Source organism: Castor canadensis, chromosome 4, assembly GCF_047511655.1.
Source record: "Castor canadensis chromosome 4, mCasCan1.hap1v2, whole genome shotgun sequence".
In the NCBI taxonomy this organism is placed as follows: domain Eukaryota; kingdom Metazoa; phylum Chordata; class Mammalia; order Rodentia; family Castoridae; genus Castor; species Castor canadensis.
The window spans coordinates 128,732,351-128,745,472 of NC_133389.1; positions in this window are offsets into that span (position 1 = coordinate 128,732,351).

Below are 13,122 nucleotides of genomic sequence, written 5' to 3' on the forward strand. Positions count from 1 at the left end.
ACTTTGATCACATGATAAAGTGAGAACACACAAGATATGAGGATAGATAAGACACCCAAAAATTTAGCTAGCATTTGTTGCCCTTAACGCAGAGAAACTAAAGCAGATACCTTAAAAGCAACTGAGGCCAATAGGAAAAGGGGACCAGGAACTAGAGAAAAGGTTAGATCAAAAAGAATTAACCTAGAAGGTAACACACACGCACAGGAAATCAATGTGAGTCAATGCCCTGTATAGCTATCCTTATCTCAACCAGCAAAAACCCTTGTTCCTTCCTATTATTGCTTATACTCTCTCTACAACAAAATTAGAAATAAGGGCAAAATAGTTTCTGCTGGGTATGGGGGGGGGGTCGGGGGTCAGGGAAGGGAGAGGGAGGGGGCAGAGTGGGTGTTAAGGGAGGGGGTGGGGGCAGGGGGGAGAAATGACCCAAGCCTTGTATGCACATATGAATAATAAAAGAAAAAAATAAAATAAATAAAAAAAAAAGAAATGTCCAACACCCAGGGCTCCTGACTTCAGCGACAATATTCTGCTTTCACAATTGTGCTCTCCTTTTCTCATCCATTTATGTATTCATTCAATAACTGTATTGAGGAACTATTTAGTTTTCAGGCCCTGCTGTACAACTATCAAGTTGATGGCATGGCATTGGATTTAGTAGTGTGGTAGAGAAACTCACACAGATAAAAATCCCTGCCTTCACAAAATTTATAGTTTAGTGGGAGGAGACTGGAATCAAACAAAAACACATGACATGTCAGATATCTATCAGTGCTATGGAAAACAAAAGAAGGAAAGTAACAGGCAGGGTGTTTCATATAGTAATTGGTCAGGGTTATATCTTTAATTCACTGGTCTGGAAAGTGACATTGAGTGAAGAGGGTAAGGGAAGGGCCATACAAATATTTGTCTGAGGAGCTATTGGGCAGAGAGAAGTGGCAAGGGCAAGAGCTCTAAGGCAAAGGCAGGAGTTCAAGGAGCAGCACAGAAAGAACTACAGCTGCAGTAGAAGCAACAAGAAAGAGAATAGTGTCAGAACTAAATTGTGTAGGCCTTTATAAGCAATTGTTAGGCCATTAGTTTTATTCTAAGTTAGATGGGATTTCTTTAGAAGATTGTATTGTCTACATGAAGAAGTAAAATAAGTAATAATATATGATGATTGTAGATAACCTAGCAATTCCAAATCTAAGTATGATAGACACCAGAAAGACATACATGCATTTATATGCATCAAGTCATCTACCAGAACAGTTATAGAAGCATTATTCAAAATATCTCCAAACTAGCTACAACCCAAGTTTTTTGTGGTTATTTGTTTTTGCAGTACTGTTGCTTGAACTCAGGGCCTATGCCTTGAGCCACTCCACGGGCCCTTTTTTTGTGTGAAGAGTGTTTTCAAGATAGGCTCTCAAGGAACTATTTGCCTGGGCTGGCTTTGAACTGGGATCCTCCTGATCTCTGCCTCCTGAGTAGCTAGGATTACAGGTGTCAGCCACTGGCGCCCAGCCCAAGTTTTAAACAATAGAAGAATAGATAAAGAAGTTATATGATACCTATATACTGGAACCTATTCAGCAATGAGAACAAACTGCTACAACTTGTGATTATATGGAAGAATACCAAAAATATAATGTTGAGGAAAAGTAGCAGTCACAAAAGAGTATATATTCATATAATGTTTAAAAACAGGCAAAATTAATTCAACATGTTAGAAGTCAGTATGCCAATTGCCTTTGAATGACTGGTAACAGAGGAAAGCACTTACCTACTATGCACAAGACCCTGGGCTCAATCTCCAGCACTGAGGAGAAAAGAAAAAACCCTAGCCAGGTACAGTGGCTCATGCTTTTAGTCCCAGCACTTGGGAGGCTGAGGCAAGAGGACCACTTGAGCCCAGGAACTGGAGACCAACCTAGACAACATAGGGAGACATCATCTCAAAAATAAACAAGTAAATAAAAATAACACGGGGGCCATAAGGGAGTATTTGAGAATGATGGCAGTGTTCTATATATTGATCTGGATGGTGGTTTCAAGAATAGATTTATTTTGTGAGAGTCCATCAAGTGCTCCAATTATGATTTGAGCACTTTTCTTTATGTATCTTATATGTCAGTGACATTTATTAAAGAAAGAGTGAAAGAGCTAAGCTATCTACCCATGCACAAATAATATTGAGTTCCTACTGCTGCAAGGCAGTGTTAGTCACTTGCAACTTAACTACTCGGTTACTTACTATTATTATATAAATATGGTAGACCTTTGGGAAAGAGTCTTGGTTCTCTTGATAGTAGCAGCAAATTCATTGTCCAGAAAGCAGAGGCCTAATGTTAAGCCACTCCTCCCATCTGTGTCCCCATAACCAGGCAATGATGATGGACTTAAAATAAAAATCCCTTCTTAAGTGTTTCAGTAATTTGCAAAGCCTACTCAGGCTCCTAACAAATACTTTCAATGTAGTATACCTGCATGGTATATCTTTATCAGAAAATATAATTAAAAAATGATACATGACTACAAGAAAATGTGTGAGAATAATATGATTTTTCTTAAATTCTATTGTGAGTAAGCTAGCTTACAAAATGATTTCATATTGCCTCAATTGCTTAAGGTCAAATCTTTGTGCCTATTAAAGACCAGCTATCCCATCTAGTATTTAAATCTCATCTTAGAAACAATCTGGTGTTTCTTGGTGGGTTTCTTGTATTTTAAACTAAGGGATATAACAGAGCAGTTCATTACAATCATACCCATTAAAGTCAGTTTGCATTAGGCCAAATTACCTTAAATATAGCATGTGTTAATGTAGTGTTTCATATCTTTTATGTGAATATTTGCAGAAATCCCTAAGGTACATATTATAGTGTCCAGAGTATTTGCTCCCTAAACCAAGAAGAGGAAGGTCAAAATAGAAACAACACTCGGGTGGGAGTTAAAAATGGAAATGTCTCTGGGAAATAAGACACGAAGAACTTAAAGCAAACCATAAACTACAGCTTTGCAATTCTGAGATGACAGTGGGAAACATCTGTTTACCAGTTAAATACATTGCCATTTACATGCAGGAGTACATTTAATGGACAAAGCATTAAGATCACTGAAGGGTGACGTGTTTTGTTTGCTGTAATGTGTGACTGCACAGCCTTGCCAGCCAGCATTCATGTCCAACGTACTGGGTAGCCCTGTGATCTCCCTCCCATTACACTAAATTCTCAGTGCTGAAGCCTGTGCCTGACAAATAAACCTTCCCTGGATAGTCCTTTCTGTGAGTTCCAGGATGGGAAAGCTAGTAGAAGATTCTCCTTGTAGATATTTAACACTGGTCTAAAACCAGGGAAAGTCTAATGATTTGAGTTTTTATGGTTATTTCAGTCATCATGTAAAAGAAATAGAACTAGAAAGAACTTTCCTAAACACCTTGGCTAATAAATTGTCAGTGTTTAAACCACAATTACATTATGAAATGGAAATTAGCTGTTATGATCAAACCATATGGCTAATATAATTGATTCGTTTTTATTTTTGAGAAGATGGAAAGCACAATCCAAAAAATAACTGTATAGATTCTACAAAATTAACTGCAAGTGTTAATTTCCATTTTATTGGACAGGTTAGTTTTTTTACATGAAGAAGAAAGAAAAATCATTATCTCTGATTTTGAATAGAAATTGTGAATAAAGAAGAGTTCTGTGTTTGGATTAACTTTAAAAACCCTCACAAAAGTGGTCAACAAAATGGAAATTTACATTATATATGTGCATACATACACAAGCATGGGCAAAGAGACAGTTAAATAAGAAGCTATACAAATATTGACTTCTGTGGTTGGCAGCATGGAAAAAATTGTTCTAGGTTTTCTTCCCATATTAGAAGTACACCTCAGCATATCTGTAGCAACTTCACAGTTTGGGCCATGTTTTATGGCCAGTCCTCTTCTAATAAATGACAGCTTTCTACACAGATACTAGAGACACTAACATTTGTTTGCGAGAAAGCAGCCTGTGCTCAATGTCGACAGGTCTTGAGTTGAAGCAGCAAACTGAGGAAGAGAATGTATTCAAAGCACATTGCAGGCACACATGAAAAGTTCATAATGAAATCCATTTAAAATTTTGCAAGAAAAATTTTAAAGGTGGGGTTGGGAGAAGGGAAATAAGAAAGTAATAGGGAGTGATCAAAGCATATCACATGCATATATGGAATTATCACATGAAACCCTTCACTCTGTACAACTGAAATACACTACTTAAAAAAAGTGGGCACAAATGGGTTAGGGACAATTGTCCCTTTGCCTAACTACACATCCTTAACCCCTCCCTAAAACTCATTTTGGCTATATGTCTGGATTGAACCTCTCCTTCTGATGATCTCAAAAACGTCTTCAATAATCTGCACTGGAAGTGTCTGACTCTTTGGGTTTCTCCTTACGTTTCGTTGGGGGTTGTTATTGTGTTTAATCAATTGTTGCTTCTATTCTCCTGTGTTGCCAGTACCAAGTACAAATGACATTTACTTTGGCTTTCACAAAGTTCTTTTCAAGGAACTTTCATTATCCCCAGATGAGAAAAGATGAGGAAAATGAGATTAAGAATCAGAGAGTTTGGTGGGTTTGCCTGGACAGAGCTTCAGAGACCAGGACACAGATCACCTGTCTCTCACTTTAAAGCCCTCATTGTTTTTCCAGGGCTATATGCAAAAAGAAATGGGCTTATTGTTTTTTGTTTTGGTTTGGTTTGGTTTTGGTTTTGCATTTGACATAGGTTTCTGGAAGGTAAGGATGGCTAATACTGCCTTAATTAAAAATAACAAAAAAACAAAAAAGGAAATTTTGCACACCAAACAAGGGGCAGAAAAGTGCAAATCCCAGATGGGGGTTATGAAAGTGGAAAAGTTATTATTGCTGCCTTTTAGCATTTTAAAATTTATTATTGTTTCATTATAAGAATTCCAGGGTAGACTGTGATAATACATATATACAATGTGTAATGATCAAATCAGGGTAGTTAACATTTCCATCTCTGTAAGTATTTTTAAAATTTTTTGATTGGCACATAAAATTTGTATGTATTAACGAAGCACAGTGAGATTATTTGGTGCTTGTATACAGTGTGTACTTATCAAATAAGGTCTTAATGTTTCTAACTCCTTAGCATTACCTCGTGTTTGGGGCCTTGGAGCTCTCTGTCTAGTTATTCATAAACCACATAGGTTATTGAGAACTATAGTCACCCCTTCCTGACATTTTTAAGACCCTTGGCCTGTGACCACCCACTCTGCAGTGCTGCCTACTGCAGAGTCCACAGCCTCTCACACTGACTGCATGTGCACGGAGGGGTTTAGGATTGCCCTGATGTGGGCATACAGGGTTAGAGGCAATGACATTTATTCGTACTTCTATAAGCAAGGCACCGCTTTCCGTGTGACATAACTCTTGGAATCCTTACATCTCATCTATGAAGCAGAGCTATTATTTATCCAGTCTTCAGAGAAATACACTGAAATACATAAGGGTTAAGTAGGTAACTTGGCCAAGATGTCACAGCAAGTAAGTAACTCGGGTATAGGTGGGGACTGCAGACTTAGTCAATGGTCCTCCCACGTCCACCTCGCCCAGCAGGTCCCACCACCATTCTCAGGTCCGCGACGCTTCACGAGAGCGCTATTAGAGTTGGACTGGATTGGTACAAAGGATCTCAAGGCAGCCGCTAATGGTGGGGCTGAAGGCTGAAGGAGGAAGATGGAGGCGTTGGCAGAGCGCGTTCACTGACGATTTTCAAAGAAGCCGCTAGACTGAAAACCTGGAACCCTTCGCCCAGCGATCTAGGACGCGCGAGGGCGCGAGTCCTCCAGCCGAGCCACATCGGGGAAGTTGACACTTCAAAGTCGCACACCTATTCAGAAATCCCTGGAGGCTTCCTGGAGGCCGCGGAAAAGCTTTTGTAGTTGCGGGTTCCGGATTTTGAAAGCTGGGCCTGCGGGTGGTTAAGATTGGCACGCTCAGGGCAAGAAAAAGGCTGCGGGCGCTCCTGACCCCACGCCCGTTGCGGGCGCTGCCTCGCGTGTCCCGCCTCGCGTGTCCCTTCGCTGCGCTTACTGACCCAATCCCCAGGCTGCGACAAGCACAAAGTCCGCGCCCGGGTCTCCCTCAACAAGCCCTGCTGGCCTCGGTGCACGGTGCTCGGTGCCCTTCGCACCTGCCACCTAGTCATGTCCTGGCTTACCCGGCCAGGTGTAACCTGCCGCTTCTGCTGCGTCAAAGAAAACGGGAGACGGAACCGAAGGTGGTCGGGGGTCTAAGAGGGTCATAGGGTCATTCTTTAAAACAAAACAACCAACCCACCTGTTCCTACAAGGCCACTAATGCACAGGACAGCGTTGTGGAGAGATGGATGTGATTTTTACAAGCAGCAGGGTGGCCCTTCTCGGCGTCACCTTGGCTGGGCCCACGGTTTTGTCTCACTTTGGCGGGCCAAGCCTACCCGGGATTCCCGTGCGGTTACCGCGCACGCCAGATGGGAAATGGAGGTCATCTGGGACTCTCGACAGGGCACCTCACCACTCTCAGGGACGAGGCCCTCGAGGGTCTGAGCCTCTGTCTCTTCGCCACCTGGCCCCCAGTAACCACGCAGGCGGAAAGCCCAGGTTTGCGCGGCTAGCGGAGCAGAGAGGTCAGGAGTGCCGTGCAGTTCCACCAAAGAGGGCCGGGCTTGGGGACTCCACATGACGAGCCCCGCCACTGTCCAGTTTTGTCAGTGTGGAAGTTTCCAAAGCACAAAGTTCATGCTGAGCGCCAAAGACCCACTAAGAAGGCAGTGGCAGTAAGACTTGGGTGAAGCCAGCCAGGAGCAAGTCTGTTGGAGGCTTTCAAAAACCTCAGGAGCAGGCCCATACAGAGGGTCTCTTTTCCATGCCTGGAAACCAAGGTTTCAACGGAAGCGTCTAGACGCTTAAGCCTGCACTCGCTGGCACCACCGCTGTCCCCAGGCTCCTAGGTCAAGAGCTACGTGCCATCTGGACTCCTCCCCACACCCACGTGCCTGACAACCGCTCACATCGGGCATCCCCAGGTTAGGCAGTGCGCCTCTGCGGGTCTCCCTGGGTGTTTTCCGCACCCGCACCTCCAGCATAACAGTACTTTAACGACATTGTCACTCTACTTGATTTGAGGACCGCTTGATGGGCCGCTGGCAACACCTCAGACAGCCCAAAGTCCCTGTAGCCAGCCAAATCCAAGCACCTGATACCTTCCTTGTGTCACCACTAAGAGAGGCCCCAGCCTATCCCCTGGATTTCACAAGCGACAACCAGGCTCAGACAGGAAACAGACATAAGCGGCTCACACTCTTGAGCTTGCCCTTCTCTCTCCTAGCCCTTCTCCTTGCCCTTCTCTCTTGCCAGCCATGTGCTGTCGACCTCAAGCAGACTGGAAGGTTTTATTGTCTCCTATAAACTTGACAACAACACAATGAAGCAGTGTTTTTATACCCATTTTACAGAAGAGAAAACTGAGGTACAATGAGGTGAAAATATCAAAAACCTGATTTCCAACCAGAAACAACCCAACACTACCCTGCTTTAATTTTGAAGGGTGGCATGCAGATTGTGTTGGTAAGAGAGGCAGAATGTTGTCTACAGAACCCAGCTGGATTCTCTGATACTTCCCCTCTCCAAAGTTACTCACCAAATAACCTCTGGTCAGAAGATTTCCAGGGTGCCATGTTTATTGCTGCACTATTCACAATAGGCAAGTTATGGAATCACCCTTGGTGCCCATCAACGAATGAATGGGTACACAATAGAGTTTTACTCAGCATAAAGAAGAACCAATTTATGTCATTTACAGGAAAATGAATGGAACCGGAAGATCATCATGTTAAGTCAAACTGAAGTCAGATTCAGAAAGACAAATACGGCCTGTTTTCTCTCATATGTGAAATCTAGACTTAAAAAAAATGAATGTAGAAGGGGAGACTATTTGGTTCCTTTCTCCTTTTCTTTTCTTTTTTCTTTGGATACTGGGGTTTGAATTGAGGGCCTTGCACTTGGCTAGGCAAGTGCTCTACCACTTGAGTCAATCCCTCAGACTCTTAAGGGAGACTATTTGGAGGGAGGAAGGGAACCAGGGAGAGGGAAGGGTGGATAGGAGAGGATAATGTGAGGGAGAATATGTTCAAACTACATAATATGCATAATGAAAATTTTATCATGAAACCCATTATTTTGTACAACTATATACACTAACCAAATAAATAAATAAAAGCCAGGTGTAGTGGTACATGCCTGTAATCCCAGCACTCAGGAGGCTGAGGCAGGAGGATAGAGAGTTCAAAGCCAGCCTGAGCTATATAGTGAGACTCTATTTCAAAAAAAAAATAAGATTTCCAGGTGTGTGCTTGAGAGAGAAGGAGAGAAGGCAGGACCAGACTGAGGGTCCTGACCAGGGAATAGATTCAATTCGTCTGGATTCTAATCTTGGCTCTGGGTGCTTTAGCTGTGTGACCTTAGGCAATTTGCTTAACCACTCTTAATTTCTGTTTTCTCAGCTATAAAATTGGAATAATAATGCATAAGGTAGTTGGGCAACTCTTAAGATCATTGCAAAGATCCAATGGGTTTTTTCCCCTCAGTTTTCCCCTGCCCAGTATAGGGCCCTAGAAATAATGAATGCTTAAGATAAGGTATTTTTCCTTCTTGCTTGTAATTCCTCTACCCAAGTCCCCTACCCCCAAGCCCTCTCCCCCCCACACACACACAGCCTGATCCTAGGCAGGTACCATAAGAGCAATCTGCAGGCCTGCCCTCAGGCCTGATCCAAACAAGGCTCTGGCAGACTGGCCTCTGCCTTGGGGATTCTGAGAGCATCAGGCAAGGGATGAAGAGGGTAATGGAGCAAAAGAGTAAGGCCAGGTGGGCAGGCTTGCCCCTCTTCCAATCGATGGGAAAGACTAACACAAAGAACTCACTTCAATGCCAGGCCTTAGAGTGGGAACTTACCACCCATTAACTGCATTTTCCCAACAATCCACTGGGGTAAAACCACTATTATTCTTACTTTAACAGATAAGGAAACTACGTCACAGAAAGGGTCAGTAACTTGATTTTAGTCACACCACAAATGAGCAGCAGAGCCGAGATTCAAACCCAAACCATGAAGCCATCCAGCCTCTCACATGGGGATAGTGCTGTGGTGGGAGAGGGCCCAGCACAGCCTGAGTCTGCAGGCTCTCCCTAGAGCTCCCTAAGGTCAGAGGCTATCAAACAACAAGGCCTTCCCGACCCACCCTACTTCTGCATGATCTGGAGCCCACAGTGTGGGAGGCCTCATCTTCAGTCTCCATCCCAGCTTTATCCTTGGCCCTGGATCTTGAACTGGTCACCTTGCACACACCTCAGCGTCAAGCACCTCGCTGCCCCAGAGTCTGAGAACTGAGTTTCCAACCCTTTCTCTCTGCCTTGTCGCCAGCTCCCACCCTACCCCTCTACACACACCTCTCAGCTGCCCCCACCATCAGTCTGTCACCAGCACTATCCTGTCATGTTCTTGGGACCTCTTTTACTCCAGAACCTTCTTCCGCTCCCACTTGGAGATCTGGTGAAATTCCCAGGAAAACCCTGCTCCACCCCAGTTTTCTCTACTCTGGAGACCCTGTGGGAATAGAGGAACCTGTGACAACTCAAGACTATTTCTCTTTCATCTTTCTGGGGTTTTGTTGCTTGGTGGCTCTTGGTGACTCTCTGCAGAGTTCCAGGCTCCAGACAGTTGATGGAAGCAGAACTGGCTACAAAGAGACCCAGTAGTCCCTAGTCCTTGGATAACCCCTTTCCAGAGCTCATCCCCACTAGAGACCATGAGTAACTGGAGGTTTATTCTGGTTCTTTGGGGGGTTTTTTGGTAACTGGGGATTGAACTCATGGCCTTACACTTGCAGGCAAGTGCTCTACCATTTGAGCCATGCCACAAGGCCAGAATTATTAGGTTTTTGTTTTGTTTTTTGTTTATTTGTTTGGTTTTGGTGGTACTAGGGTTTGAACTCAGAGCCTTAACACTTGCTAGGCTGGTTCTCTACCACTTGAGTCACTTCACCAGCCCTAAAGGTTGATTCTAGATAACTCCATGCCATCCCTTCTGACTAAGGATGGAATTTAAGGCAGGTGTTTTCTAGCCAGGGACTTTCTTCCCCTAAATGGAACTTCCATGCCCTTGTTGGCTGTACCCAAGCTCACCCAACCAGCAGCAGCCCTCGACTCTTCCTGTACTCTGTCCCTATTCATTTATTCATTTGTTCAGTCAACAAACATTATTGAGCCTCTACTCTGATAGGGCTTTGAAGAACCCAACTAAAATGCAGTACTTACTCTCCTCTCCTGCCACAATGCTCAACTAGACTTTGGAAGCAAGAGTCTCTAAAGAGAGAAAGAAGAAATCGAGAAAGGTTAGCAGGGAGTGGTCCTAGGGTGAATAGGAGTTGGGGAAGCAGAGAAACTGATGGAATTGCAGATGAGTAATCTGGGCCTTGCTTCCATGTGGTCCTCAGCACTGCTGGTTTAGGAACCTGCCTGAACCCTTCACAGTCTCATGGTCTTAAGCTCCTCACTTCATGCACCCCTTGGAGCCTCCTACAATTGACCAAGCAAAGCTTTGTCCGTAGATTTATTCAGAGGTGGCTGACCCTGAAGTCAAAAAGACATTACCTGGCCCTCACCACTGCTGGGCAAAGCATCTGAGCGGGGTAATCAGCTTTCCAAAAAATCCATTCTCCTCCCCCACTGATGACCTGGGACAGTTAGAGCAGTAACTCAGGTGGGGGGGGGGGACAGCAGTCCCTGTGGAGATCCTCCTGTTTAGCTTTTTTCTCTTTAGCATCTTCTGGCTTCTTTCCTCCGTCTGGCCCTTTTGGAATCGCAGGGAACACGCGTTGTCGCCGGCAATGAGCAGCTCCCAAAATGGGGGCTTGGTCCCCATTATCTGGGCAGGAGGAGAAGGGAGACTAGGTCGTGAGGTCACCTGCGGAGGCTCTGGGGACCGGCGGAGCGTGATCACTACCGTTCTTTCCCAGCCCGCGTTACTTTTGTCATGTCTGTGCTGGGAGTGAGGCTCAGAGCTGCGGTAACAGAAGTGTCCAGCCAGCCCTAGGTGCGGAATGCCGGGGCGGGTATCTTCTGGCTGCAGCCCGGGGCCAGAGAGAAAGGCCAGGCCGAACCAGAGAAAGCAAAGGTGCATGATTTCCAATCGGCCACCCAGGCAGCCCTCCACGGAGATGAACGTTCTCCTCCGGGAGGAAAGGCCTGCCGGGAAGAGGCCCTCACATGGGGTACCGCTGGGGGATAAGCCACCACAACCCTGACGGCCTTGCGTGCCTGGCTCCAGTCACCGGAATCGCTGCCTTCGGCCAGCTAAGAGATATGGAATTTCTGGGGAACCAGACAGGGTTCCCCCCTGTTTGGTAACACCAATACAGATCTGTCCCCAGGGATGCAGGTTTGTCTCCATGGGAGCTCCGTGTCACCTGTACACATCTCTCTTTAATGTGGAGCATTCTAGGGCAGCTTAGCCTAGTGGCTGAGGGCACAAACTCTGGATCTGGGCTCCAGTTCTGCATATAGAAAAAGTGTTAATCTCACAGCCAGTTTACCCCTCTGTGAAATGGAGATAGTAATAGAAACTACCTCCTAAGAGTGTGGTTTGAATTAAATGTGTTAATATCTGTGATTTTTTGACAGTACCTGGCAAATTGAAAGTGCTAAATTGTTAACTGGCCACTTCTGGTCAAGATAAAAGGGAATGCAGCCCTAGAAGAAGGAGGTTCCAATGGTACCCCATTTTGATCCCTCGCGCCCTTCCGCAAAAAAAAACCTTTCTTCCCGGGAACCCTGACACTGTTGTCTAAGAGAACCTGAATCGGGCCTCACGATCCGGGTGGGTAAAGCAGCTATGCTAGGGGTGGCGACAGCTGAGATAACTGGGGCCAAGTCTTGTCCTCCCCTAACTTCCACTCCAAAAAGGCTGCCAAACCGAGCAGGAGTTCTGCAGAGATTCGCCATCAGTCTTAGTATGGGAGTGGAAACAACGGGTCATCGCCGCCAGACTCAGCTCTTGCGATGGGCTCATTAAATCCACCCCCATCCCCACCCCCACCCCGAACTGAGAGTGGTCCCGGCACTAAGTCGTCTCGGGATCTCGCTTGGAGGAACCGGGGGTCGCAGAAGGCTGCTTGCTGTACCCACCCGCCCGGGCCCGAGTCCCCGAGTGGAGGAACGCTGGTTGGATGCGGTGTTTCCCTGGCGAACATAGCCTGCGCCCACCGCTGACTTCGAGACGCCGATTAATTACGGGCCCGGGAAAGCCGAAGCCCCGGGACTGGCGTCTCGGCGGACCCGGCTCTCCCCAGCCGCAGGGCCGGCGGGCGGGCCGTTCTTAGCAACTCTCCCAAGGAGGTGGGTCGGTGTTGATCAACCCGAGAGCCCCGTCGGCCCCTTTCTTTGCTAAACACTCTTTAAACAAACAGCCCATCCGCTCGGTTATTGCCAAAGCTGCTCAGAGCTTTAATAAAAGCCTAGGGAAGATCAGAACCCGCGTCCAAGGCTGCTGCTTAATCCAATGAAGGCAATTTCCGAGGATAATTGCGAACATGTTTTAATGCATATGCATGAAAAAGGATTTTTTTCCGAGAGACCGACTTTACATGCTTATGTAATTGATTGAGGCGCTGACCCGCTATTCAAAATGTTATTTGAGAACCATCAGAATGCGTAAACTTGCAAATTGCCCAGCTTGTATCTGAATTAATACCTCATTCATCATCATTATGGGTTGATAAGTTAATTTAACCATTTCATTCTGCCTTAATGAGCTATAGTTAAATTAATGCCACATAATATATGAAAGTAACATTTAAATAGAAGCACTGGGCTGAGACAAGCCGAGGCTGCTGCTATTTGGGCTGAAATAAGGTGACATAAATCTTTTCTTCATTACAGGACCCAGTCTGCTCTACCAGCAGTTATGAAGTATTTATTCATTCACTTTCTTTTGCGAAGTTGCTTTGCCAAATAGCATAGGTAAATTATGTGGGCTTGTAAATAATGCCTGAGGATGTATTTATTAAAATAAGATCG